This window comes from Phodopus roborovskii, unplaced genomic scaffold, assembly GCF_943737965.1.
Source record: "Phodopus roborovskii unplaced genomic scaffold, PHOROB, whole genome shotgun sequence".
Taxonomy (NCBI): Eukaryota; Metazoa; Chordata; class Mammalia; order Rodentia; family Cricetidae; genus Phodopus; species Phodopus roborovskii.
In genome coordinates, this window is record NW_026126585.1 from 1,287,034 (window position 1) to 1,312,912 (window position 25,879).

Here is a 25,879-nt window from a genome sequence, read left to right on the forward strand (position 1 = left end):
CTGTGAATTTTCACAATTTTTATGTTTTTAAACAATGTAAATGAATGTCAACTAGTTCGAAGGTCAGAAATATGAAGTCTTTCTTATATGAAAAAGTCAAAATACATATGGGGCTTCCTAACCTCTGTTTACTATAGTAGAGAATACAGTCATTTTAATATAATTTAATGCTGACAAGAATCTAACAGAGATGCCCCCTGACAGAAAAATTAGAGTTTAGGCATTTCCATTGGGCCTCCTTTTTAATTCTGAGAAGTATTATAGGAAGTCAATTATACAGGTATGCCATTTGTGAAGGCTTTCCTGTTGAAAGAACTATATGCTGTGATTTGACTATGTTATGCAAATTAATCCTTTGTTCCCGGTCTACGTTCAGCTTATGAGCAGAGCAATTACCCAATGTTCTTCAAAAGATTTAATGTAAAAATGTTACCTGCATTTTCTTCAGGAAATAGATAAGGTTCCAATAAATCTGTTATAAATAAAATTTCATCAGAAGATGAAATAGTCTGTGGGAAGTTACTGTTTACAAAGTATGGTGACATTATGTGTCAAGTGTGGCTTTTAGTAAGGCAATTCTAAGTCTCTGTTTTAATAGGTAGATTTTAACCTGACTTTAAATTTTGTCAACTGCAGTACAGGTATACCTATGGCTTTTTAGTAACGTGTTTGTCATTAAACAAGATTATAGATTAAAAACACCTGGGATGTCAAGAAAGCTCAAGGTGAAAGGACTTGCAATTCAAGCCTGGTGACCCCATTTCCATCCTCAATGTGAGGATTACAGCTCTGGAGGGAAGGGCATGCTGACTCATCAGGAAGTCAGGCAATACATGAAGCTTGGTGCAATGGAGAATGGTTTACCTGAAGGATGGAGTAATCCTGCTCCTCTCCAAGACAGTCCGTACAGCTGAGCTCTGCTCTATTCCCCTATGGAAACACCCTAGCAGAACTGTTTCTTCTTCTGCTCCAGCAAAAGATGTTACTTCTTTTGCTTTACTCTGCTAAAAGGGAAATCCAGTGCAGAGATGTAGCAAATTCCTCTGGCTCCAGTGACAAGTTGTTATATTTTTTCTTCCCCCCCATCCACCCCCCCAATCTATGCTAGATTTTGTAGGAGTCCTAAGAAGACATTGGCTGAAATGTCACATTGTCATGTCATGTGTGATTTATCCTCCCAGTTGAATGCATATTTGGAAAGATTGGGGCTAAGTATTAAGATACCAATAAAGGACAAGCATTGTTCAATTAATTATAACTAAAATTAAATAACAATGAAACTCATAGGCTAACCAATATATACAGATATAGAAATGATAAATAATTAAGGAATATAGTTTGAAAATACTCACACAAAGTACTTTTAATCAAGAAATAAGAATAATTAATCTGCAAAGAGATACATTTGGAACAGAGTACATCAATTGAAAGAAAATTATTCTACCAACTCCAAATCTGACAGAGGCTGATCTCCAAAATATACAAAGAACTCTAGAAACTGATCATCAAAAGACCAAATAATCCCCCCGGAAAAAAATAGGGAGCATATCTAAACAGGGAACTCTGAACAGAGGAATCTTAGTTGGCTGAAAAACACATAAGGAAATGTTCAACATCCTCAGTGAACAGAAAAATGAAATGAAAACAACTCTGAGATACCATCTTACACCTGTCAGAAAACTGAAGATCAAAACTCTGATGACAGTCTGCTGGAGAGGATGTGGAATAAGAGAAACACTCCTCCATTGCTGGTGGGTGTTCAAAATCGTACAGCCACTTTTGAAATCAGTATGGTGGTTTCTCAGAAAATTGGGCATCAAACTACCTCAAGGCTCAGCAGTGCCTTTGTGTATATACCCAAAGGATCCACGCTCACATCCAAGCTACGTTCATCACAGCATTTGGAATCAACCTATATGCTCCACAACTGGAGAATGGATAAGAAAAATGTGAATGTGAAACATTTACACAGTTGAGTACTACCCAGTGATTTAAAAAAAAAAAAAAAAAGAAATGACATTTCGAAATTTTCAGTCAAATGGATGGAGATCGATAAGGCCATCCTTAGTGAGGTAATACAACACAAAATGAAAAATATGAACTGTACTCATTCATAAGAGAATATTAGACATAAAGCATAGACCACAATCCTAGAGGACCTATGTAACAAAGAGGGCCCTAAGAGAGACATGCATGGATCACCCAGGTAGGGGAAAAAGACAAGTTCTCCTGAGTAATTTGGGACTGAAGGGGTATGGATAAGGGTGGAAGGTGAGAGGGGAGGAGAAAAGGGGAGTGGGGAACGAGAGTAGGGAAAAATATAGGTCAATAAAAAAGAATTAAACTTATTTTAGTATGACATAAACACACAAAACCATTACATGAAATATTAATATATATATATATATATGTGTGTGTGTGTGTGTGTGTGTGTATCTGTGTATGTGTGTGATATAATATATATTCTGATATTCAGAATACAGGTGGTATCAAATTAGGATAGTTCAACTTAAACAACTTTATCATGGAATAAAAGTGGTACTCACAAAAAAAAAAGTAGTATCAGAAAGGTAATGAGATGGTGCTAACCCTGTGTCATGTCTTGTTGGCCAACAAAGGCACATAGGGGATACTCCATGAACTTCACATCCCTCATCTGTCCAGTGATGCAACACCCTCTCCAGTTCTGAGCTATGCTAATGCTCTAAATTCTGCATATTTAACTAAATTCCTAATGACCTGGACGATTAATGTTTGAAGAATATATGGGGAAAACTTTTCAGAAAATAATGTAAGTCAAAGAAATAAATACATGCCACAGTACATAATTCATTGTGGATAATTTCACAGAAACAGAAGTATACACTCAGATGATTAGAAGATGATGTAACATAATATGAATATGTCACCTTAATTTCATTTGTTTTAATAAAACTGGATACACCAATTTTTCCAGAAAAAAAAAGTGCTCAAGTAATTATGGAACCAGATACTAAAGATCTCAAAGGAAAATTTTGATCACATTCAAAATGTTTTTGCTATCATGTTGATTAAATATAACACACAAACATCATATTCCTCAGTGCCTAGTGACATTAAACTGATCTTGGGTTGCTAGCCCATACCAGAGTGAAGATTCCATCAGTTCACTCCAGCCATCAGAAAAAAGCTCAAGAAGACATGACTCTGCCTGGAGGCTTGGATTTATTACATTTTTAGTAAAAAACAATTTTTGAAATAAGATACTTTTTCTGTGAATTGCTTCATTAAAATTTGATCAGAGAGAAGAATGCTTCTACTTAAATCTAGAAAATGTAATTTTGGCTTTCTGCCATAGACAGGGCTGCTCATGATTGCAGAGATTGCCTGTGTGAATTATATTTCCTTGTGAACAGTTAGTCCAAAAATACAGCCTTTGGGAACAGACACTGTGCTCCTCAAAGGCCTTGCCGGGTGAAAATACCAACTTGGACATTATGGCTGTTGATAATATCTGCTTTCATCATATTTATTCCACATGTTCTCAAACATTAGGAAGTAGAAATGCCATTTCAAAAGAAACTTTCTTGGGAATTAAACAATTCCTATTATGTCCTGGAGAGATCTTACAGGCATAAGTCTTATGCTTACACATACATTGGAGAGAGGACATGCGCTAACTCAGTACTCAATTTCACTGCAACAAATTCTAACACATCTAATTTGGAAATATTGGTATAGCCCCAATTTAATTTTGTACCTGTTTTGGATAATACCAACAAGACATTAGAAAGCAACACTTATAGTATTTCAACACGTGGAAAATGAGGGAATTCTTTTGGAATTGTTATTAGTGAAAATGTCTATTTTTCTCCATCATGTATCCCATAAAGGGTACTAGCAAAAGGGTGTTACTAATAGAAGTTGAGAATAACAAATGAACAAAGCAATGCTACAATACATCACCAAGGAAGAAACCAACATTTTAAGACTGTTGTTGTTTAATCTGACCTAGAAAATTAGAACTAGGGGACTATAATTTGAAACTTAAAACTAATTGAAGCAAAACAATATGTCTCAGTCCACACACTCTCACACACACACACACACACACACACACACACACACACACATACACACTCGTGCACGCACGCTCAAGAGCACTAAACAACAACCAAAATTTGAGAACTGGGAGATGAAATATTTATTTCCATTATCCCTGCCCCTGTACTACTTCCAGGACTATGTTTAAGTGGGAAGATGAGGTAAGTTCAGTAGGTTACTGCTGGGCACATCTATGGAAAGTGAGTGGGACTGTGAGCTAAGGGCACCTTCAGTTGCATAGCTATGCCCTGCATAGCTGAAATTGGTGAAGAAGGACAGAGTAGGTATTGAAAGGAGAAGAGGAGGGGGAGGAGAAGAAGAGGAATGTAGGGTGAAGGAACAAGAAAGAGGGAGTAGGAAGAAGAGGAGGAGGAGAAGTAATGTGATGGGTATAAAACTGCTAGGGGGATTCTACTGGGTCAGTGGGCAAGTATCAAGCACAGTTAAAATCTTTTCAAAAGCACTCTTCACTCTTCATTTTAAAGATTAGTTCTTTCACGTTGTACTATAAACACTCCTTCTGATGCCCATTCTGGGAGCATTTGCCTGTGCTGACCCACTGTGTTGGGGCCCATAAAGATGGGTCCACTTCATCTTGCCTCAGGTCAGAGAGTTCAAAACTTTCCTTAATAAGGGAAAAGACCTAAAGGTCTAAGGCTTGGCTATGCAGGATATTTTGGCCTTGGTAGCAGATGTCTTAACTAAATCACAAGGGACTTGGGATCAGGTGTGCTTACCCCTGTCCCTGAAGACCTGTTAACAGGTGTGGTTACCAAATGCTTGGAGGATTAAGGAAAGAAAGTATGTTTGCTCCTCCTTATACATGATAGCAGAAATCTTCTACCATGACCTCCTCTTGTTTGGGGTACTGAAGAATGTTGAAGGAGATTGACTTGGGGCCATCAGTATTCACTGGATTGCTCTCCTGACTCCTGTGTTTCTGTCTTCTTCCTTGTGTCTTTGCCTGCCCTTTCCAATCCACACTCCCTCTCTTGGGTACAAACAGGGCAAGTTGGCTGGTTCTGACTGTAGCCCCACAAACACAGGCTCCGGCAACACTAGTGCTACATCAGGTCCAATCAAAGGCTTCTCTTGAATGATCTCTTCTTAGATACTTTTAGTAGCATAGGCTAAACTAGAAATAAGAAGAAAGACCAACTTCTCTGCAATGGCTATGGCGGTTGAGAAGTCTTCAGCCTAAGCAATGAAAGCAGCTACTGGACAGCTGAAGCAGAAATAGCCTAGCAGAACAAGAACAGCAGCAAGAAGAGAGGAGCAAAGACAGAAGCCAAGGAAGTATGGAGACCTGAGGCCGAAGAAGGATAAAAGACTATGAGAAAGTGATATAAGATCTTGATGTTGATACAGAACACTAAGGCAGATTGTTCCTTGAGGATACAGATTTGTTGAACTTCAAAAAGAAAAGAATGGTGGGCTTTAAGAGAAAGGAACAGTTTGAGCCCACCAGACAGGGTATGGCCAAAAGGCTCTCTGATCCAAATGTGTAGGATTTAATATTATTTTCTCCTTTCAATCAAAAAAGAATTAGAAATCTAGTATTAAATTCCACAGAAACAAAACAATACAATCAAATACATACCAAAATGTGTCCAAAGGAGAAAATGGAAATTGTCATACAGGTAGACATATTGAATGAAAAATGTCTTCTACTGGTTCACATATTTGAATGCTGGATTCCAAATTGATGTGTTGTCTGGGGGAGGTCATGGGGAAGTACAGCTTTGCTGGAAGAAGTACCCCCCAGTGGGGGCCAGCTTTGTGAGCTCATAACCTATCTCTGCTTTCAGTTATCACTCTGTGCTGTGCGTCTGCAGGTAAAGATGTGAGCTTTCAGCTCACACTGCCATGGTATCTGCCACTTATAGCCATGCCTTTCCACAACGAGGAATTCTTATCTATCTGGAACTATAAATGTATTATATATGTATGTGTGTATGTGAATGTCCAGGTAGAAGCCAACATTTTCAGAAAGGGGGAGACAGAAAGATGGAGTAGATATAATAAAAGGGGAAATGCTGTCACCAAAATCTATAAAAGAAAAATAGCATGGCATTTGGAATATGTTGATTCATAATGAAAAATGAAGGAGGGAATATAAGCACTAAGGAACTTAGTGTATATTGATATACACTAAGCTGTTCCTGCTAACATATTCTATTTAAATAAACATGTATTTAAGGAGGATGATATAAATTAATAAGGTGAATGCTATATTAAGTAGCGGGGAGCAGAGAGGTCTCTGAGATGATGTTCATTTGTATCTGATGATGCATTGTGCAGTATAAAGCAGGTCATTATGCTGCCTCTATTTGGCAAATTCTCTATTTCAAATTCTCATTTGAAAATCCAGTTCCACTACCCCATCCCATCATCAAGAAGCAAGAAGGAGCCACTACCCCATCCCATCATCAAGAAGCAAGAAGGACTTAATGAGTTTCCAAGCAAGGTTCAGAGCATATGTTCCCAGGAAGAGCTATGAGGGAAGCTTGACGGACAGCTAAAGAATAACCACTCAGCTCAAAAGCTTTTTGTGGCTGCTAGTCTGTATCTTCCTCTTATGCTTATTATACCCTCTGGGAGATTTCTTGGGGGCTTCAGAATGACAATGAGGATGATGTTCTTAAAGAGATTGGCCCATGTCTCAGGTTAAATAAACCACCGGAAAAATACAAGTATATTTAAACTTCAAAAATAGAGTATTCTTGTTGTTCAACTTATTTTATCAAGTTGATCAGGGGCAAGTGAGATAGATCAGCAGTTCAAGGTGGCTCCCACCAATCCTGAGATTGATCCTCAGTTACCATTCGGGAATGAAAACACAAACTCCCGAAAGTGGCCCTCTGATTTCCACATGGGTGCCACCTGTGACATATGAATGTTGTCCCTTCCGCTTGTAAGTCACATTCCCACTTATAAGTCAATAAATGAATGGGCCTTATGAGTGAACAAATAGAAGAGAGTAGTTCACACTGGGCCTGGGAGATAGCTCAGACTGTCAAGGACTTGCTGAATGAACACCCGCTTTTGATTCCCAGCACCCACATGAAAGATAAACTGTGATACACACATGTAATCTGTTCAGCAAGGAAGCAAACAGGTGACTCTTTGCTGCCCAGTGAAGCTGAATCAGTGATCTCCAGGTCCCTGAGAGACCTTTCCTCAAAAACAAAGGCAGAGGGGTTACTGAAGAAGATGTGGGTACAATACTGACCTCTGCGCTGTATAAGTGAGTGAGTGTGAATGCACACACGCATGCCACACTCACATGCCCACATTCACACACACAGGTTGACCTCTGTTGTGTATAAGCAAGTATGCACATACACATATGAACACATTCCTGTGCACACACACTCACACACACTGACCTCTGCTCTGTGTAAGCAAGTGTGCATGAACACACTCACCACACATGCCATACATCCCACATACATTCATACACACACACATACACATGCAAATCCAACAAGCACACACACACACACACACACACACAAACACACTGACCTCTGCTCTGTATTGAAAGTGTGCATGAACACAAACACCACACATACCATACATACAATCATCCCACATACATACAGTACACACCCATACATACACAAATCCTACAAGCATACACACACACACACACACACACATACCTCAAAAGAATGCAAAATTTAAAATACTTTAAATTTTAAATGTGAAAAAAAATGTAATCGGAGAATATACTCTCCTTTTTCTTTAAGCAAATAATGATGATCCCTTGACAGCTTGTTGTGACTTGTACAACAAGGTTTAGAAAGCAGCTTGTCTTCACTCACATAAGAAATAGAGGAGCCTTGCTTCCTAGGCCATCAACAAAGTTTATCTGCCCATGGTTATTTTTTTTTCTACAGAGCTGCAAATGAGCATAAAATATGGAATCTCCTAACTTTCTCCGGGGAATCATCGCACCATTCACTAGTTCTCATTAAAATCATTTTCCTGCTGATGCCCATCTTAAATTTCCTTTCATTAATTTCTTCCATTATGCCCAGTCATGCCCCATTTTATATGAATATATGTGCACTGCTCTTTAAAAATATCCTCGCCAGATTATTTGAGAAGAATATTTGATTATAACGCTTGAGGAAACAGAGACTTGTTCTTTCTATCGAAGTAGCTGATTCATATGAATGTTCAAGGTCTGTTCATCATAAAGAAACTTTTTCATTAGTGAAAATTTTAATTGTTAATTAAAATTTCAGTGGTATATATCTTGGGAAGCTGAAATTCAAGAGGCTCAATGATCAGCTGTAATGCAGAAATAAAATGAAGGATCAGACATCTTTTATGCCAGGATCAATCATGGGTGTGGCTAAGCAGGTAACTAATCAGTGCCAATTTACTTACTTATATCAAAATAATAGCAATGCTAATAAACGTGTAAACATAACTCTGTATTTACATTACACCTACTCATCTCATCTACCAGGAAATCTCTCTCTCTCTCTCTCTCTCTCTCTCTCTCTCTCTCTCTCTCTCTCTCTCTCTTTCTCTGTCTCTATCTTTCTCAGCAGTTGCTTCTGGGACATGCCTGTAAAACTCCCTCTTACTTAGCTTGCATGTTTACTATTAAATCCACTCTACTTCATATCTAGAATCCCTAGTAAATTTCCTTCAAGGATGCTTGGAATGCCTGTCTGTATTTTAGGTGCAGTATTTGCTAAGATCTACTCTTTGCTATGATACTTCACTCTCTTGCATATTAAAAAAACTTTCTCCACAGGACTTCCATTAGTTCTGGGCAGATGTGGAGGAGATAGAATTTGAGAAATAATCGAAGATGGCTTATTTGTCTGGAAAAGGGTCTTATTAACTCAGGCTACAATGCTCAATGGTCTGAAATAGATTTTACAGTCAACAGGTGAACCAAGGTGGCATTGTTAAAGATATATTTTATTTTTTATCACATTCACTACAGTAGCCCATCCAGCACAAAGACTGCATGGAGACTCCCCCACAAATTCAGGTAGGTTATCTGGGTCCATTACCTTTCCTGTTTGCTTCATAGTAATCCTGTCCACTCTCAAGTCTGACAGTTGACACAGACTCCTGTGGAGACTTTCTAAGAACTGTATGTAGATTGCATGCACATTGCCCTGGCTTCCTGCCTGTTACACTCTACATACAACACTCTAACTGGCACCCTTCCTGCTTGGAGTCTGACTGTAATTCAAAGAAGAGGATTTTATGGATGTGCTCTATGCTACCACAAATCAAGGACAGAAATAAAGTTAATCATTCTACAGATTCTGTTTGCCAGAGATTATCTTCTATGCATATAAAATGTTACTTCTTAGATTCAGATGTTATCTTCTTCCCTATCTAACCTGAAATAACTTTTAGCATCCTATTATTACATTGACACACAGTACACCCATGACTGAACAGCAAGCACCATTTAACTGGTTCACAACCTGACAAGTTGTGGTAATTCCAAACAACTATCAAAAAAACAAACAAAAAAAAAAAACAAAACAAAACAAAACAAAAAAGCACCCCCCAAAAAAAATACTATTAAAACCTACTTCCAGGTGGCTAAGTCAAATTGTAAGAACACAAGCAATATAAATAACCATGAAAATGTATTTTTTTCAAAAATTATCACCCCATTTTGTTGTACCATGCAAAAAGAAACTTGGCTAATGCACAGACCAATGATTTTAAAACAGCACATATAAAGTTGTTCTAGAAACTCGAAGAAGGCATAAACAAACCCCTGACTGAAGACCATGAAAACATAAAAGAACAACTGAGTGAAATAATTAAATTCAAGATTTGAAAATTAAATTTAACAAAGAAATTCTTGAGAAAAGCAAACATGAAATAAAACTGAAAATTAAAAGTCGGGAATTCAAACAAAAGCTCAAAGCATAAATATGGAGGAATATTCTTGAAGCCAATGCAGAAGAAATTGATCTCAAAAGAGATAAATATGTATAAAATATACCAGTGATAGGACATGTGAATCTGGGACACTATAAAAAGACCAAACCTATGAATAATAGGCATAGAAGAAGAAGAAAAATGGATCAAATGCAGAGAAAATGTTTTCCACAAAATTTTAGAATATAATTTTACAAAACTAAGAAAGGAGATGCCTATTATGGTCTAAGAAGCTTACACAAAATTTACAGGAATAAAAAAGTGACTTTGCATGCTACATTATAATCAATACAGTAAATATACAGAACAAAGAAAAGATAATGGAGGTGGGAAGAGAGAAAGACCAAGCCACAAATAAAAGCAAAGCCATCAGAATGATACCTGACTTCTCAATAGGAAACTTGAAAACCAGAATGGCCTGGAATATTTTTCAAGTTCTAATAGATGATAGGTGACAGTCCAAGGTAAAACACCCAGAAAAACTATTGGTTATAATTATATATACAAAGAAACATTTCCTATCATATAAACATGGTTAAGGAAACTATAACCCCAAAACCATTGCTACAGGGATATGAGAAGATATATATGTTTTGAAGAGAAAAATAAACATACCCAGAAGGAATATATAATTTCAGAAGTTATAAAGCAACTCAAAATTCCACAACCCAAAGAAAACATAAATTAATAAGATTATTCAATATTTTTCAATATTAATGGTATTAAATTCCCATTATAAAAGACATAAAGTATGAGACAGCACCAGGAAACATGACCTACCTTTTTCCTGCCTTAAAGAAGCATTCATCAATATCAGTGATAGGTAACAACCTAAAGATAGGATAGAGGACCAGTGCAGAAACATCCCCAGTACCAGCCTAGCCTTTGTCCTCTTCTGCCAGCCATTGGCTAGAGGTGAGTCTGGGCCTAAATGGGGCGGCCTCTCCACTACAACATCCCTCCCCCCGCAAACTCCCTGGGTTGGCCCCTGATTCCCCTGTTCCTGTGTGCTGTCCCCATTGAGAGTACCCTTGGAGCTCTGATACACCCCCACCCATCCCCACCATGAGCCTGCCTCCCCTACCCTGTGCCCTACCCTGCCCACTGTCCTGATGCTCTGGTTGAGCACAGGGACAGAGGGTGGAGCCAATAGTCCACACTACTTTGGGGACTTCGCAGGGACTTCCCTGAGCAACTCTGAACAAGGAGACCTGCCTATCCACCTGTAATTTCCACCTGCTTGGTCTCTGAACCCCCCCCCAGTCCTGTGCTGGAGTCCAGGGCCCCTCCCAGAGATCCACCTATCTCTGCTGGTCCACTCTAAGTTCCAGCAAGATCCTTGACCCCCAAAGTAGGGCCTCTGCTGAAGAAAGAGGCCTCAGGCAGAAAGTGCCAGTTCCCAGTGAGATACCACTACCGGTGCAGAAAAATCGCAAGTACCAGACAAGCTTTGTCCTCTTCCACCAGCCATTGGCTAGAGCCATTAGCTAGAGTCCACACTACTTCGCGGGACTACACAGAGAGAATCTGAACACAGGAGACCTGCCTATCCACGCAGGACCACCCGTAATTTCCACCTGCTTGGTCTCTGACCCCACCTCCAGTCCTCTGATGGAGCCCCAGGCCCCTCCAAGAGACCCGCCTATCTCTGCGGGACCACTCTGCCTTTCTGCAGGCAGTTTCTACTGGACCCTCAACACTGACCCCATCCCTGGGTCCCTGTCTTCCATAGAGCTTGGACCACCCAGATATTGAACCTCTAACCCACATAAGCCCACCGGGGGAGGTACCATACAGAAAGGGGGAGACCCCACCAACACCTACTGGAAGAAGCTATGGGAAGACAGCAATACAAGAAAACACATAACAACAGAAAGACAAGCATGATACCACCAGAATCTAGGGAATCTACTCCAAATAGAATGGAACACAACAACAAAGCAGAGGAAGCAGAAGGGAACAACTTAAAATTTACCATCATAAAAATAATAGAGGCCCTCAAAGAAGATGTGAGAAAATCCCTTAAAGAAATGGAGGAAAAAACAAACATAAAAGTGGAAGAAATGAACAAATTCCTTAAGGAAAGTACAGAAAGCCAAGAAAAAACAATTAAGCAGGTGAAGGAAACAGTTCAAGACTTGAAAACTGAAACAGAGACAATAAAGGCAACACAAACTGAAGGAATGCTGGAAATAGAAAAACTGGGCAAAAATTGGGAACTACAGACACAAGCATAACCAACAGAATTCAAGAGATGGAAGAGAGAATCTCAGGCGCAGAAGATAAACTAGAAGAAATAGATTCATCGACAAAAGAAAATCATAAATCCAACAAATTCTTAACACAAAACATCCAGGAAATGTGGGACACCGCGAAAAGGCCAAACCTAAGAATAATAAGCATAGAGGAAGGTGAGGAAGCCCAGCTCACAGGTGCCAAAAACATATTCAACAAAATCATTGAGGAAAACTTTCCAAATCTGAAGAAGGATATGCCCATGAAAGTACAAGAATCATACAGAAATCCAAATAGCTTGGACCAAAGAAAAAAGACCCCTTGACATATAATAATCAAGAAACCTAGCATACAGAATAAAGAAAGAATATTAAGAGCAGCAAAGGACTCCAAAATTTAAGTTGAAGGACAAGTTACTGGGGAAAAGGATTTCTATTTTTGTTTCCACAGAAAATAAAAAGATGTGGATTCCTTCCAGACTAATGTGGTTTGATCAAGCCAGACTGCCTGAAACAGAATACCAGGTGATCTTCATTCAAAACATGTGGACAAAGCAGCATTGCAGACTATAGCCAGGATTTCTGCATCTTCTTAGAATTCCCCCATGACAGCGCCCCTTACCAGCAGGAAGTAGTTTGGAAAGAATGATGCCCAAATCCCAAATATTGTCTATAAATGTTTGTTTTCATTTAAATGGACTTGGATATAAAAATAAATAAATAAACAAACAAACAAAAAAAAAAAAAAACAAAAGATAGGATAGAGAAAAATATTCCCACCAAATGTAACCAAGAAACAAACAGGTGTCTCTGTTCTGGAAAAAAAAAAAATTAAACCAAAATTAATTAGAAGATACAGAGAAGTGCATTTCATACTCATTAGGAATAATCCACAAAGAGGCTATTAATATTCTATACGCAGGTGCTCATTTTCTATAAAAAACAAACAAAACAAAACACAAACAAAAGACTAAAAGAAAAATACTATTTTATCTAAAATAATAGATTAGTCCCAACACAGAGTTGGTCATTTCAATACACCCCTTTCAACAAGAAAAAGAACATCCACACAAAATCAAATAGAGAAATACTGGAGGTAAATGACATCATAAACAAAAAGCATCTAATAGACAGCAACAAAATATTCTATTCAAATACTTACAATAATTTTCTTCTCAGGCTACCATACCTTCTCCAAAATTCACCACATGTTAAGACACAAAGAAAGTATCAAGACATTTAGGAAAAATGAAGTGATAGACTATTATAAATATAGATAACAGCCTGACTATCAAGCTATAAAGCTCAGTGTCAATATGGAAAAGTGACAGAAAAAAATAAAATTAATTTAAAAATTAGCAAAATTGAAACGCATGTAATTTAGTACTGGATGATATCTTACTCAAATGAGAACAAAGAAAAAATTTAAATTTCTACACTTAAATAAAAGTAAAACAAATGCAATACTTTAAAATCCAAGGGACACATAAAGGCAGTCAGTCATAAGAAGAAATATTATAGCATCTGTGTAAAAAAATACATAAGATATTGTGTATCAATTACTTAGCACTGCACTCAAAAGCCTTGGATATACAAGAAAAAGCATCAGAAAAGAGTAGATGGGGAGAAATAATAAGTCAGGGCTGAATTCAATGAAATAGAAATTAAAAAAAATAAGAGCAAATGATCAATAGAACAAAGTTTGCTTCTTTGTAAAGATTAACATGATCAAAATGCTTTAGCCACATTAACCAACACCACCACCACCAATAATAATTATAATTAAGGAATAGCCAATTGATGAGGAGTATGGGTATGAAATTAAGCATTACAATATATACCAAGAAATTTTAGAGAACTATAAGGACATATTTTTTAAAAATACACTCCACTTGATTGGAAGATCAAAAAGAAATAGATTAGTTTCTAGATACATATGACCTACTGAAATTAAATAAAGATGAAATAGACAATTTAAATTGAACCATATTGAACAATGAGATAGCAGTAATAATTTAATATCTCTAAACTAAATTGACCTAGGTCTAGAGGTTACAAAGCCAAATTCTACCAGACATTTAAGTATTTTTTTAACAAATACTCTATAAATTATTTTGTAAAAGTGAAAAGAACTCTTTCATGACTCTACTATTGCTGTGATACAAAACTAGCCAAAACCTCAACAATAAAAGAAATTTGTGTGATAATCTTTTTAATTACTATGAATGGAAAAATCTCAATAAAATATTTGTAAACTGAATTAAAAAACACATCACAAAGTTTATCCAACATGATGAAGTAAGCTTTATCCTAGTAATATAAGAACATTTGACAAGTGTAAATCAAAATAGGTGATCAATCACATAAACAAAATCAAGAATAGAAAATTCACAATCCTGTCATTAGATGCAGAACAAGTCTTCAGCAAAACCCAGCAAATTATGGTAAACATCACAATGGGTACATATTTCTGCACAATAAAGACATTATACAAGAAACCTGTAGCAAATATTACCCCAAGAACACACCATGTGGAGAAACACTCTAAACATTTCTTCTAAAATTAAGAACAATCTAAGGATAGCCTCTGGGTCCTTTACTGCTTAGTGCAGTGATTGAAGTCTTTATTAGAACAATAAGACATGTGAAGGAGAAAAGGGACCACATATAGGAATATAAGATGTCAAGTTTTTGTTATTTGAAGATAACAGAAACAAAAAAATGGACCTAATGACTCCATCAGAAAATGCCTACAGCTGACCAATACATGCAACCAAGTAGCAGAACATAAAATTAATACAGAAAACTCATTTCTTGATATGTACAATGGCAAGTATATTAAGAAAGAAACTAGGGAAGCAAACCTATTCAAAATAGTCTCTAAAAATATCTTGGAATAGATTTAACTAAACAAGGAAAAAAAGGAATGCAATTTTTAAAAATTAAGACATGTTTAAAAATGCCATATGATTGAATAACCTTTATTGATCATGAATTGGTTGTTTGATATTGTGAAAATGGTCATCATATAAAAGTCAATTTATATAATCAATGCTATCTTAATCAAAATAGCAATACAATTCTTCACAGATATTGAAATCTTAAACACACAGACAAAAATTTAATCAAAACAATCCTGAAAATCAGGAGCAGTGCTGGAGGTATCCCTTCCTAATTTTACATTATATTACAGAATTATAATAATAAAAATAGATTGTCACTGACATATAAACTGGCACATAAAATTGAGGGCACAGACATAAGTCTCCTCACCTACAACCACCTGAAGTTTTTTTTATAAAGAGACAAAGAACACACAGTGAAGAAAATACATCACTCACAACACATCGTGCTTATCAGACTTAATTACATGAAGAAGAAAGAAACTTATTCTTTACATGTCACACTGCAAATATTTCAATGTCAAGCTGATCAAGAACTTCAATATAAGATCAAATAACAAAGGGAGGTCAAGGGGATACAAATTGGAAAAAAAAAGTATTGCTTTTTGCAAATGGCATAAACAAGCACACAATTTCTACATGGAAACTCCTACAGCATATAAATGCCTTTAGCTAACTCACTGGATATAAGGTTAACAACAACAACAAGAATCAGTAGCCACCTTATATATAAATTATAAATAGACTGGGAAAGAAGTCAGGGTAACAACATCCTTTATAATAGCCACAAACAAAATACCTTTGGGTAACTCAAAGCAATTAAAAGATATTTATGACAAGAAATTCAAGTCTTTAAAGAAAGAAACTGGAGAAGATAACAGAAAATGGAATGATACCTCATGCTCATAGATAAATAGGATTAACATAAGAATACTGGAGATCGTATCAGAAGTAATCTATTGATTCTATGCAATCCCTATCAAGATTCCAACACAAATTTTTACCAGTCTTGAGAGAATAATACTCAACTATATATATAGAAAAACAAAAAAACCCAGGACAGATATAACAACACTGTACAATGTTCATAGGTATCATTATCCATGATCTCAAGGTATAATACAAAGGCACAGTAACAACAACAGCATGTAATTGGTGGCATAAAAACAGAAAAATGAATCAATGGAATTGAATCAAAGATTCAGACATAAATCTGCACAGCCATAGATACTTGATTTTTGACAAAGAAGCCAAAATTATACAAAGGGAAAAAAATGAAGGCAACTTCAAAATTTGGTGATGGCATATCTGGTTGTCATCATGTAGTAGAATGCAAATACATCCATCTCTCACATTCTGTATAAAACTCAAGTCCACATGGATCAAAGACATCAACTTAAATCGAGTTATCCTGAACTTGACAGAAGAGAAAGGGGGAAATAGCCTTGATCTAGTGGATCTAGTAGATCAATTAGAAAACTAGGAGCAAAGACACTAAGAAAACAATTAATTAATAAATGGAACCTTATGAAACTGAAAATCTTTTCTAAGTCAATAGATAACTGTCAATGGGACAAAACAGCAGCCTACAAATGTGAAAAGATGTTTACCAACCACATATTCAACAGAGCGATGATAGCCAAAATATTCAACTATTCTACTACCCTGCCACCTTCTCCCATCCCTCCTCTCTCTCCCTCTCCATTCCCCATCCATTTCTACATGGCAGGTAAGTAGAATAGTTGAATGAATTAAATTTAAAACAAGAAAATGAAATATGCTGCAGCTGAGAGAGGAAACATAGGAAACATGCTTAACTTATAGTCAAATGAATCAACTTTCTCAACAAACACTAATAGCATAAACAGAATTGGAGATGTGGGGGGGGGTAATAAAAATACAGTACTCATATTTCACAATTTAAATGCTAGAATTAAAAGTCACTTAATTGTCTATTTTAAAATAAAGACCAAGAATTAATAAATGGGATCATACAAAACCAAAATTTTGTGCAAAGTATAACTGACAATTGGGGTTTGATACAGACTACAGAATAGATAAAAAAATCTTTACCAGCTTTACATCAAACAAAGGGTTAATATCTTGACTGTACATTTAATTAAGAAAACTAGACGTCAAGAGAATAAGAAAATTAATTAAACCAGACGTGGAACTAAACAGTTTTTCAAAGACAAAATATAAAAAGATGAAATAGAAACATGTTTTAAACTTCAATATATTTTAGTCATCAACCAAATGAAAATTGAATGTACTTTAGTATTTCATCCTATTCTAATCACTGTAACAAGACTAAGCAAACAAACAAACCAAATGATGTGGGGGGAGGGGAAGAATTATTTATTGCCGATAGGAGTGCAAACTGGTACAACCACAATGAAATTCCACATATGAAGTTTCCTCCAAATGCTAGAAATAGATCTCCCATACAATCTATCCATATCACTCTTGAAATTAGCATATAGTTAAAAGTCATTATATCTAACTACAGAGATATTTACTCTGCCCTGTTCATTGCTATTCTATTCACAAAGCCAGGAAATAAAAACAGCCTACATATCTATCAGCTGATGAATGGATGAGGAAAATATGATACATTTTTACAATGGAATATTATTCAGTGTATAAGAGAAATAAATTATGAAAATTTCAGGTAAATGGGTGGAGTAGAATCAATCCCAAATAGAAATTCAGGACCCAGAGAGACAAATGCTTCATGTTTTCTCTTATTTTAAGATATCATTTATTCTTGAATGTGTGTGTTGCACTGTGTATACCAATAGAGATCAAGAATTCAGTAAGGTGGTGCAGGAAGTAGGGCTTTCAAGGGAAAGGACAGAACACACAAGGTATACAGGATTAAAGTTGAGTAATAAATAGGAATGAATAAATTGGGGCTGGAGATGAGAAAGTCTAGAAGAAGGAATGTAAGAAGACATAAGCATCACTAAACACCTTTTTTAAGAGATCATATAGAAAACTTACTACCAAAGATGAGTCTTCAGATATATACATATACTTATACTTTTTAAAAGTTTTAATGGGCTGGGCAGTGGTGGTGCAGAGGCAGGTAGTTCTCTATGATTTCAAGACCAGTCTTGCCTTGAAATCATAGAGCTAGTGTCAGGATAGGCTCCAAAGTTACACTGAGAAACTCTGTCTCAACAAACAAATAAATAAATAAAGTTTTAATGGAGCTACTCTAGAATGGTAAAATAAATATAACAAATAGACTCCATGTGCTAGCAAATAAAGCATCTAGTTTTAAAGTGAGCCACATCTTCATGAGTTGTTGGTCAAAGGATACTATAGAATGCAAGTGTTAGAGGCCATTGACAAGACTGTTGGTTTTCCTACAGAATATGAAAGTATGATTCTATTGCTGCAGATACAATATTCTTTGAGTCAGAGAATGTGGAGAAACCAAGTTGGCACTCTTCTGGCAACTGTATCACTATTGGATTGCTTTAATAGTGATAGCAGGTGAAATCCATGCAAACAGAAGAAAATGAATTATCAGTCTCACCCCGCTGTGAACTCTGCAAGCTACATTAATAATTAGCCTTACAAAATACACCCCACTAGTACAATACTGGCAAAAATATTGTAGGAGGGACCAGCCGCATGACTATGTCCAAGTTCTATTCCATGAGATGAAATCCATTCTTGACACCGTTAATGGGGCCAAGGAAATGGGTCTAGATCATAGGCCTCAAGAGATAGCTTAATACCAGTTTTCTTCCCATTTGATAGTATTAAAATGACCTCTAATGACTTATTGCTATACTGGTAGATCTGTTCATCTCTCAGTTCTTGTTAGATAAGTTTCTTACTGAAATAGACGAAAAAACAGACTCTCCACTATATGTCCAGAATAAGATACTGTGGAGTGCTCAGCCCTAACTGGAAGAGAAATTTTCTAAGACTCAGATATTTGTGAAGGTCGAACAGAAAGATTTAAGTACTGTAAGTAGAAAGTAAGTTCAAGAAAACAAGGTGTTCAAAACACATCAGCGTAGTTGCACAAATGAATTGGCATTAATTGTGACAGCATGCAAAAAGAATGTGAACACTAAAATCAGATAAAATTCAGCATGAATATAGAAAGATAATATTAAAGTTCCACTAGTAGATGAGGGACTATTGGCATTTGATAGTTGTGTTGGTAAGGGGAGAATTAGCTATCATTAGTGATGTGAAGTGGTTGAGTTAATCATATTTCAAGGCCTCAGTAACAACAGTAGTTAGCCCATAGAAATGGCAAGGGAAAGGGGGAAGAGGATAAAAAGAAAGAGATCTTTCTAAGTTGTGAGGGTAAGGAGGTTAGGGTGAAAAGTTCTACTATAGAAATTTAGTTGGGGTGAGTAAAATAAAAATAAGCATTTTAAATATTTATTTTAATATATATAATGTATATATATAAACATTATATATACTATACATATAAATGTAAGTATGTCAATTTCTGCATGGGCAGGTGCATACATAGCCCAGAAAAGGCATTATATTCACCAGTCCTGGAGTTGAGAAGGTAGTGAGTCTAGAAACATGAGTAGGAGAACTCATACCTTGTCCTCTAAAAGAGAAGTGAGCATGCCCAATCACTGAAACACTTTCTGATACGTTCCCCTTAGGTTGGAGAAGGAAATGGGGAGATGCTGATTCTCTGCTGATAGGTGACTAGGTTTTGGGAAGTATGATCTGTAGTACAAGACAGAAGTCAGGCTGTCTATAACCACAGAGTGGCTAGGGTTTGTGGATAGGAATGTGATGTTCCTGCCCTGCTCACAGACTTTTTGACTTAGGGTCCAACAGGACCAAGGCATCATAACAACTTCTATGATTTCCTTATTGAGCTGTCTCCTATCCCACCTCACCCAATTAGAACTGGGTATTCCTCTGCAGTTTATTCTTCTATGCTGATCATAAATATTGAAACTCCATCTTCATTCTTTGAAATTCTGCAGCCTTCTACCTACAATCATTTCTTACTGATACTGTGATTCTAAAAACAAAACACATCCTCCCAAATCCAGATTTATATCTACATTTTAATTTTCTCCTTTTTCCCATGGGTCATAATGAAATTCCTACTCAATGTGTTCTTTTAGAACACCTGAACAGAATTTTGACTGTGTCTCCTCCATTCCTTCCCTTCTGACAACTCCCAAATGCAAATTAGCTTATAATTGAATTTATGCTTAAGACAAAGTTAACAGATTTGGGATATATTTTTTAAAAGAGTATCTTTATATGTGGGCCAGGCTGTATTCAAAGTCTTGATACTCCTGACTCAGCCTCTTAAGTGTTGGGATTTAGGGATTACAGGCACATTTAATAGCCCGAATACACCCTATTGTCTCATTCCAACAATCATTGTCTGATACAACTTTTAATAAATTTCAGTTATACTGTCCATTTGTTCATTTTCAATATACCATCAAGACAGAGTCTGATAAAACACAGACAAGATGAGTTACTTCTTCTCCATTCAAATTGTTATATTCATATTCATCTCTCTTTGAATGCAAGTATACATCAGAACTGAAGTACTACATCCCAAGTAGTTGCAGTCCACATCACTATTGTTTCTGTGGAGCATCCACTGGCTTCTCTCCCCTTTCCATTCTTAGACACTCAATTCTTCACTCTTCTGTACCTTGAGATTTCCTTTGCCTTTCTCTGTTTGTACTGTATTTATTTCATCCTAAACAACACCACGGCTCACTTCTTCATGTTTTTCAGACAATTGCTAGAAAAAAAAATCTTTAAATTGAGCTATCCCTGCCCACGTAGCTAGTTTTCAATCACCTGTTCCTATCCATTACATAGCAAGAGCCGCTGACAGTTTAGCTATTACCTTTGCTTTATATGCCCCTCTAGAACTGAATGCCCATGGAAATAGGGATGTATTACTTGAACTTGAGCTACTGAAAAACTATTCACTGATAAGGCCAGCACACAGCAGGATACCAAGGGGGGGACTGCAGACTATTGTGAAGTAATTGAAGTAGCTAATAATGATTAGGATATTATTATGATAGTATAAGAATGCTTAAATAAAAATCACAATCTTATTCATACGATGATGTAAAAATAATGCTCAAACAACAAAATAATTACTCATTGGGTCTAATGGTGTGCGGCTGCATTTCTGTTACTAGGGAGCATGAGACAGAGAGATCATTCTCTAATTTTATTTGTTCGCTTTGACAAGTACTATGCTGAAAAAGAACTTTGGGGAGAAATGTGCTTATTGGCTTACACTTGAGGAAAGTTAATGCATGTGGGAGGCAGAAGAGGGGATGAGGGATGGATGTGTCAGATGAAGTACTGAGAGTCATTGATGAACAGTGTAGTTTAGGGCAGTGGACGTTGTCTCAGTTAGGGTTCCTGTTGCTGTGATAAAACATCATGATCAAATGCATTTTGCTGAAGAAAGGGTTTATTTCAATCCACAGCTTGTAGTCACTCTTTCATGCAAGGAAGTCAGGGAGGTAATTCAAGGCAGGAACCCGGAGGCAGGGATTGTTGCAGAGGCCATAGAGGAATGCTACATCTTGGTTTGCTTCCTGTGGCTTGCTTAGCCTGCTTTCTTGTAGATCCCAGGACCATCAACCCAACTGTGGCACTCTCCATAAAGGCTGGCACTCCCATACCAATCAGCAATCAAGTAAATATACCACAATTATGTCCACATATTGCATGGGAGTTTCCTTAATTCATGTACCCTCTTCCAAAAATGACTCTAGCTTTTGTCAAATTGATATAGAGCTACCCAGTACAATTGACCCCTTGTTAGCTTGGCACATAAGCTCATAACTGTTATGCTATAAACTTTTCTTGCTTGTTCATGCCCAAGATTGCATACTACTATTAATACTACATTTTAAAATTTGAACAAGTTTTATACATTCAAACACTTTAAATTTTTAATTTCTTCATTTTGGACAGGACCTAGGCCTCCTAAGAGAGAATCATTCCATAGGGAATGGGCTCCCAAAGCCTATTAATGCTCTAGGGATAAATACTGTTTCCACTGCCAGAGGTCCCATAGAGTGCCCAAGGCCCACAACTGACATTCTTGTTCAGGGGACCAGGTTTGGTCTTATGCTGGTTCCCCAGTTCTCAGTCTGTGGTCTGTGAGGTCCCATTTGCTCCAAATGATGTGACAGACTTTAATGTCTGGAAGGGGAGGATAGGGGTGTGGGATGGGGGGATGGGGAGGATGGGAGGGATAGGAAGGATGGGAGGACAGGAGGGAGAGGGAACTGGGTTGGTATGTAAAATAAGATTGTCTTTAATTTAAAGAAAATTTAACTTCAGGAATTTTAGTTTCTTTAAACTATCCAAGGCCTTTAAAATTTAAGGTTCTCTCAACTGGTAAATCTACTGAATGATTCCTTATTTGAATATAGAAGAACCAGGGTCCAGTCACAAATCAAAGCAACAGCAAAGCCCAACTGTATGAATCTCAGTGTCCTACTTCTGAGATTTACCCATCATGTTTGGAACTGCTCCAAAGGACTTGGAAGGCCACAAATGGCACACAATGCTTGTCTCCTGGCTCAGGCTGTCTTATGGTAGTGACACCACCCAAGTACTCAACTCAGATCTCCTCAGCAATTTGTCTGAACTTTCACTAATAGCTTTTCTTGGGCTCTCTTCAGGCTTCCAGGTATCACTTTCTCCTCACAACACTTCAATCACCAGGGTTCAATTGCAGCTGAAGCTGAGCCTTCTCTAATGGCTGCTTCAACCTCTCTTCAAAGATTCCAAACTTGCTACACAGTGCCAAGTCTCAGCTTTTCTTCATGACCTCTTTAAAACCAGTATGACCTTGGTGACTTAATACACACTGCCAAAGTTGGCTTCCAGAGTGACGTACAACTTTGAGCCCCAAGTGGACCACAGCTGGTCTGTGTTTGTTCTAATGAAGAAATTCCAGATGACTTGAATTTAGCCCTAGATGAGCAGTATTCATTATCACAGCAAAGCAAAAGTTTCAGATTTACTGGGTTTTAATCAATCTATCAAAGAGACTCTTAAGGAAACTCTCAAACTTCCTCTGAAATTTCACAAGTCAAATGTCCATCACCATGCTCTCAACATTCTTATCTCCTAAGCTCCTGAAGAACATCTCACTAAGCTCCCAAAAATGAATGTTTTTTCTAGCCCAAAATTCTAAAGTCCCAAAACTATATAGTCAGGTCTGTACCCTATGACCTGGTGCCAATTTTTGTCTTAGTTAAATTTCTATTGCTGTAACAAAGTACCATGACCAAAAACAATTTGGTGATGAAAGACTTTATTTCATCTTATAGCTTGTAGTCCCTCATCCAAGGAAGTCAGCAGGGACACAGCAAGGCAGGAACCTGGAGGCAGGAATTGACAAAGAAGCTATGGATAGGTGGTACTTATAGCTCATTTCCTATGGCTTGCACAGGCTGCTTTATTATCATACACATGTCCACCAGCCCAGCACTGGCACTGACCACAGAGGTGGGGCCCTCTCATAGCAGTCAAGAAAAAGGGCCAAAGGAATGCCCACCATATATTCTGATGGGGACATTTTCTGAATCAATGTTCTGTTCCAAACTGACTCTGGCTTGTGTCCAATTGATACCCTGGAAACATTGAAGCACTCAGGTAGGATACACTGAAGTGGCTGATGGATACTGAGTTTGACATCAACATGTAGAGCAAGGTTGTTTTACATGTTAATCCCACTTCCCTCATCCACCCCTTCTCTGCTCCCCCCCACACACACACACAACCCTCATCCCATCCCCTTTTTGCTCACCAGCGAGGGTGAGGCCTTCCATGTGGAATATTCAAAGTCTGTCATATCTTTTGGAGCAGGGCCTAGGCCCTCCCCCATGTGTCTAGGTTGAGGGAGTATCCCTCTATGTGGAACAGGGTTCCACATACTAGGGATAAATACTGATCCACTACCAGAGGCCCCATAGACTGTTCAGTCCTCCTAACTAACAACCACATTCAAGGGTTCTGGGTCAGTCCTATGCTGGATTCCCAGCTATCAGACTGGGGTTCCCAGAGATCTCCCTGTTCAGGTCAGTTGTTCCTGTGGGATTTCTTCAGCCTAGTCAAAATCCCTTTTGCTCATCACTCCTTGCTCTCTGCAACTACATTCCAGAGTTCAGCTCAGTACTTAGCTGTGGGTGCCTGCTTCTGCATCCATCAGCTACTGGATGAAAGCTCTAGGATGGCATATGAGGAAGACATCTCTCATTATAAGGGAAGAGCATTTAAAGAAGCTTCTCCACTATTGCTTAGATTGTTAGTTGGGGTCACCCTAATAGGTCCCTAGTGCCAGATTTCTCTTTAAACTTATAATTGCTCCCTCTATGATGGTATCTCTTTTCTTGTTCTCTATTCTTTTCCTGACTCAATCTTCCTACTTCCTCGTGCCCTCCTCTCCACTCCTCTTCTTTCCTTCTTTCTCCTAACTCCCTCTCCACTCCCCCATGCTCCCAATTGCTCCAGAGATCTTTTCCCTTCTCCAGGAGACCATATATGTCTCCCTTAGGGTCCACCTTGTTTTGTACGTTTTCTGGTGGTGTGGATTGTAGACTGGTAATCCTTGACTCTATGTCTAAAATTCATATATGACTGAGTACATACCATGTTTGTCTTTTTGTGACTGGGTTACCTCATGCAGGAAAGATTCTTCTAGTTCCATCCATTTGCCTGTAAATCTCAAAATCCCATTGATTCCCCCCCCCCCCCCACTGAGTAGTATTCCATTGTAAATGTACTACATTTTCTCCATCCATTCTTCAGTTGAAGGGCATTTAGGTTGCTTCCAGCTATTACAAATAATGCTGCTATGAACATAGTTGACCAGATGTCTTTGTTGTATGAATGTGAAATTTGGGGTATATGTGGTAACTGATTCCCATTTTCCTGAGGAACCACTATACTTATTTCCAAAGTGGCTGTACAAGTTTGCACTACCAACAGCAATGGAGGAGTTTTCTCCTTTCTCCATATCCTCTCCAGCATAAACTGTTTTTGGTGATTTTTAATTTTAGCCATTCTGACAGGAGTAAGATGGTCTGTCAGAGTTGTTTTAATTTGCATTTGTCTGATGGCTAAGGATGTTGATCACTTCATTAAGTGTCTTTCAGCCATTTTAGATTCCTCTACTGTGAATTATATATTTAGTTCTGTATCCCACTTTTTAATTGGAATATTTGGTATTTTGATGACTAGCTTCTTGAGTTCTTTGTACATTTTGGAAATCAGCCCTCTGCCAGATATGGGTTGGTGAATATGTTTTCCCATTCTGTGGGCTGCCATTTTGCCTTGTTGACTGTATCTTACAGTGTCTTACAAAAGCTTTTCAATATCAGGAGCTCCCATTTGTTATTTGTTGATCTCAGTATCTGTGCTACAGGTGTTTTACTACTGGTCTCCTATACCCATGTTTTCAAGTGCACCTCCCCCTTTGTCTCCTAAGAGGTTCAGTGTGGCTAGATTTGTGTTAAGGTCTTGATCCAGTTGGAGTTAAGTTTTGTGCATGGTGATAGATATGGATCAATCGGCAGTCTTCTGCACAAAAGCATCCAGTCATGCCAGCAACATTTGTTGAAGGTGCTTTCTTTTTTCCATTTTATAATTTTAGCTCCTTTGTCAAAAATCAGGTGTTTGTAGGTGTGTGGGTTAATATCAGGGGTTTCAGAT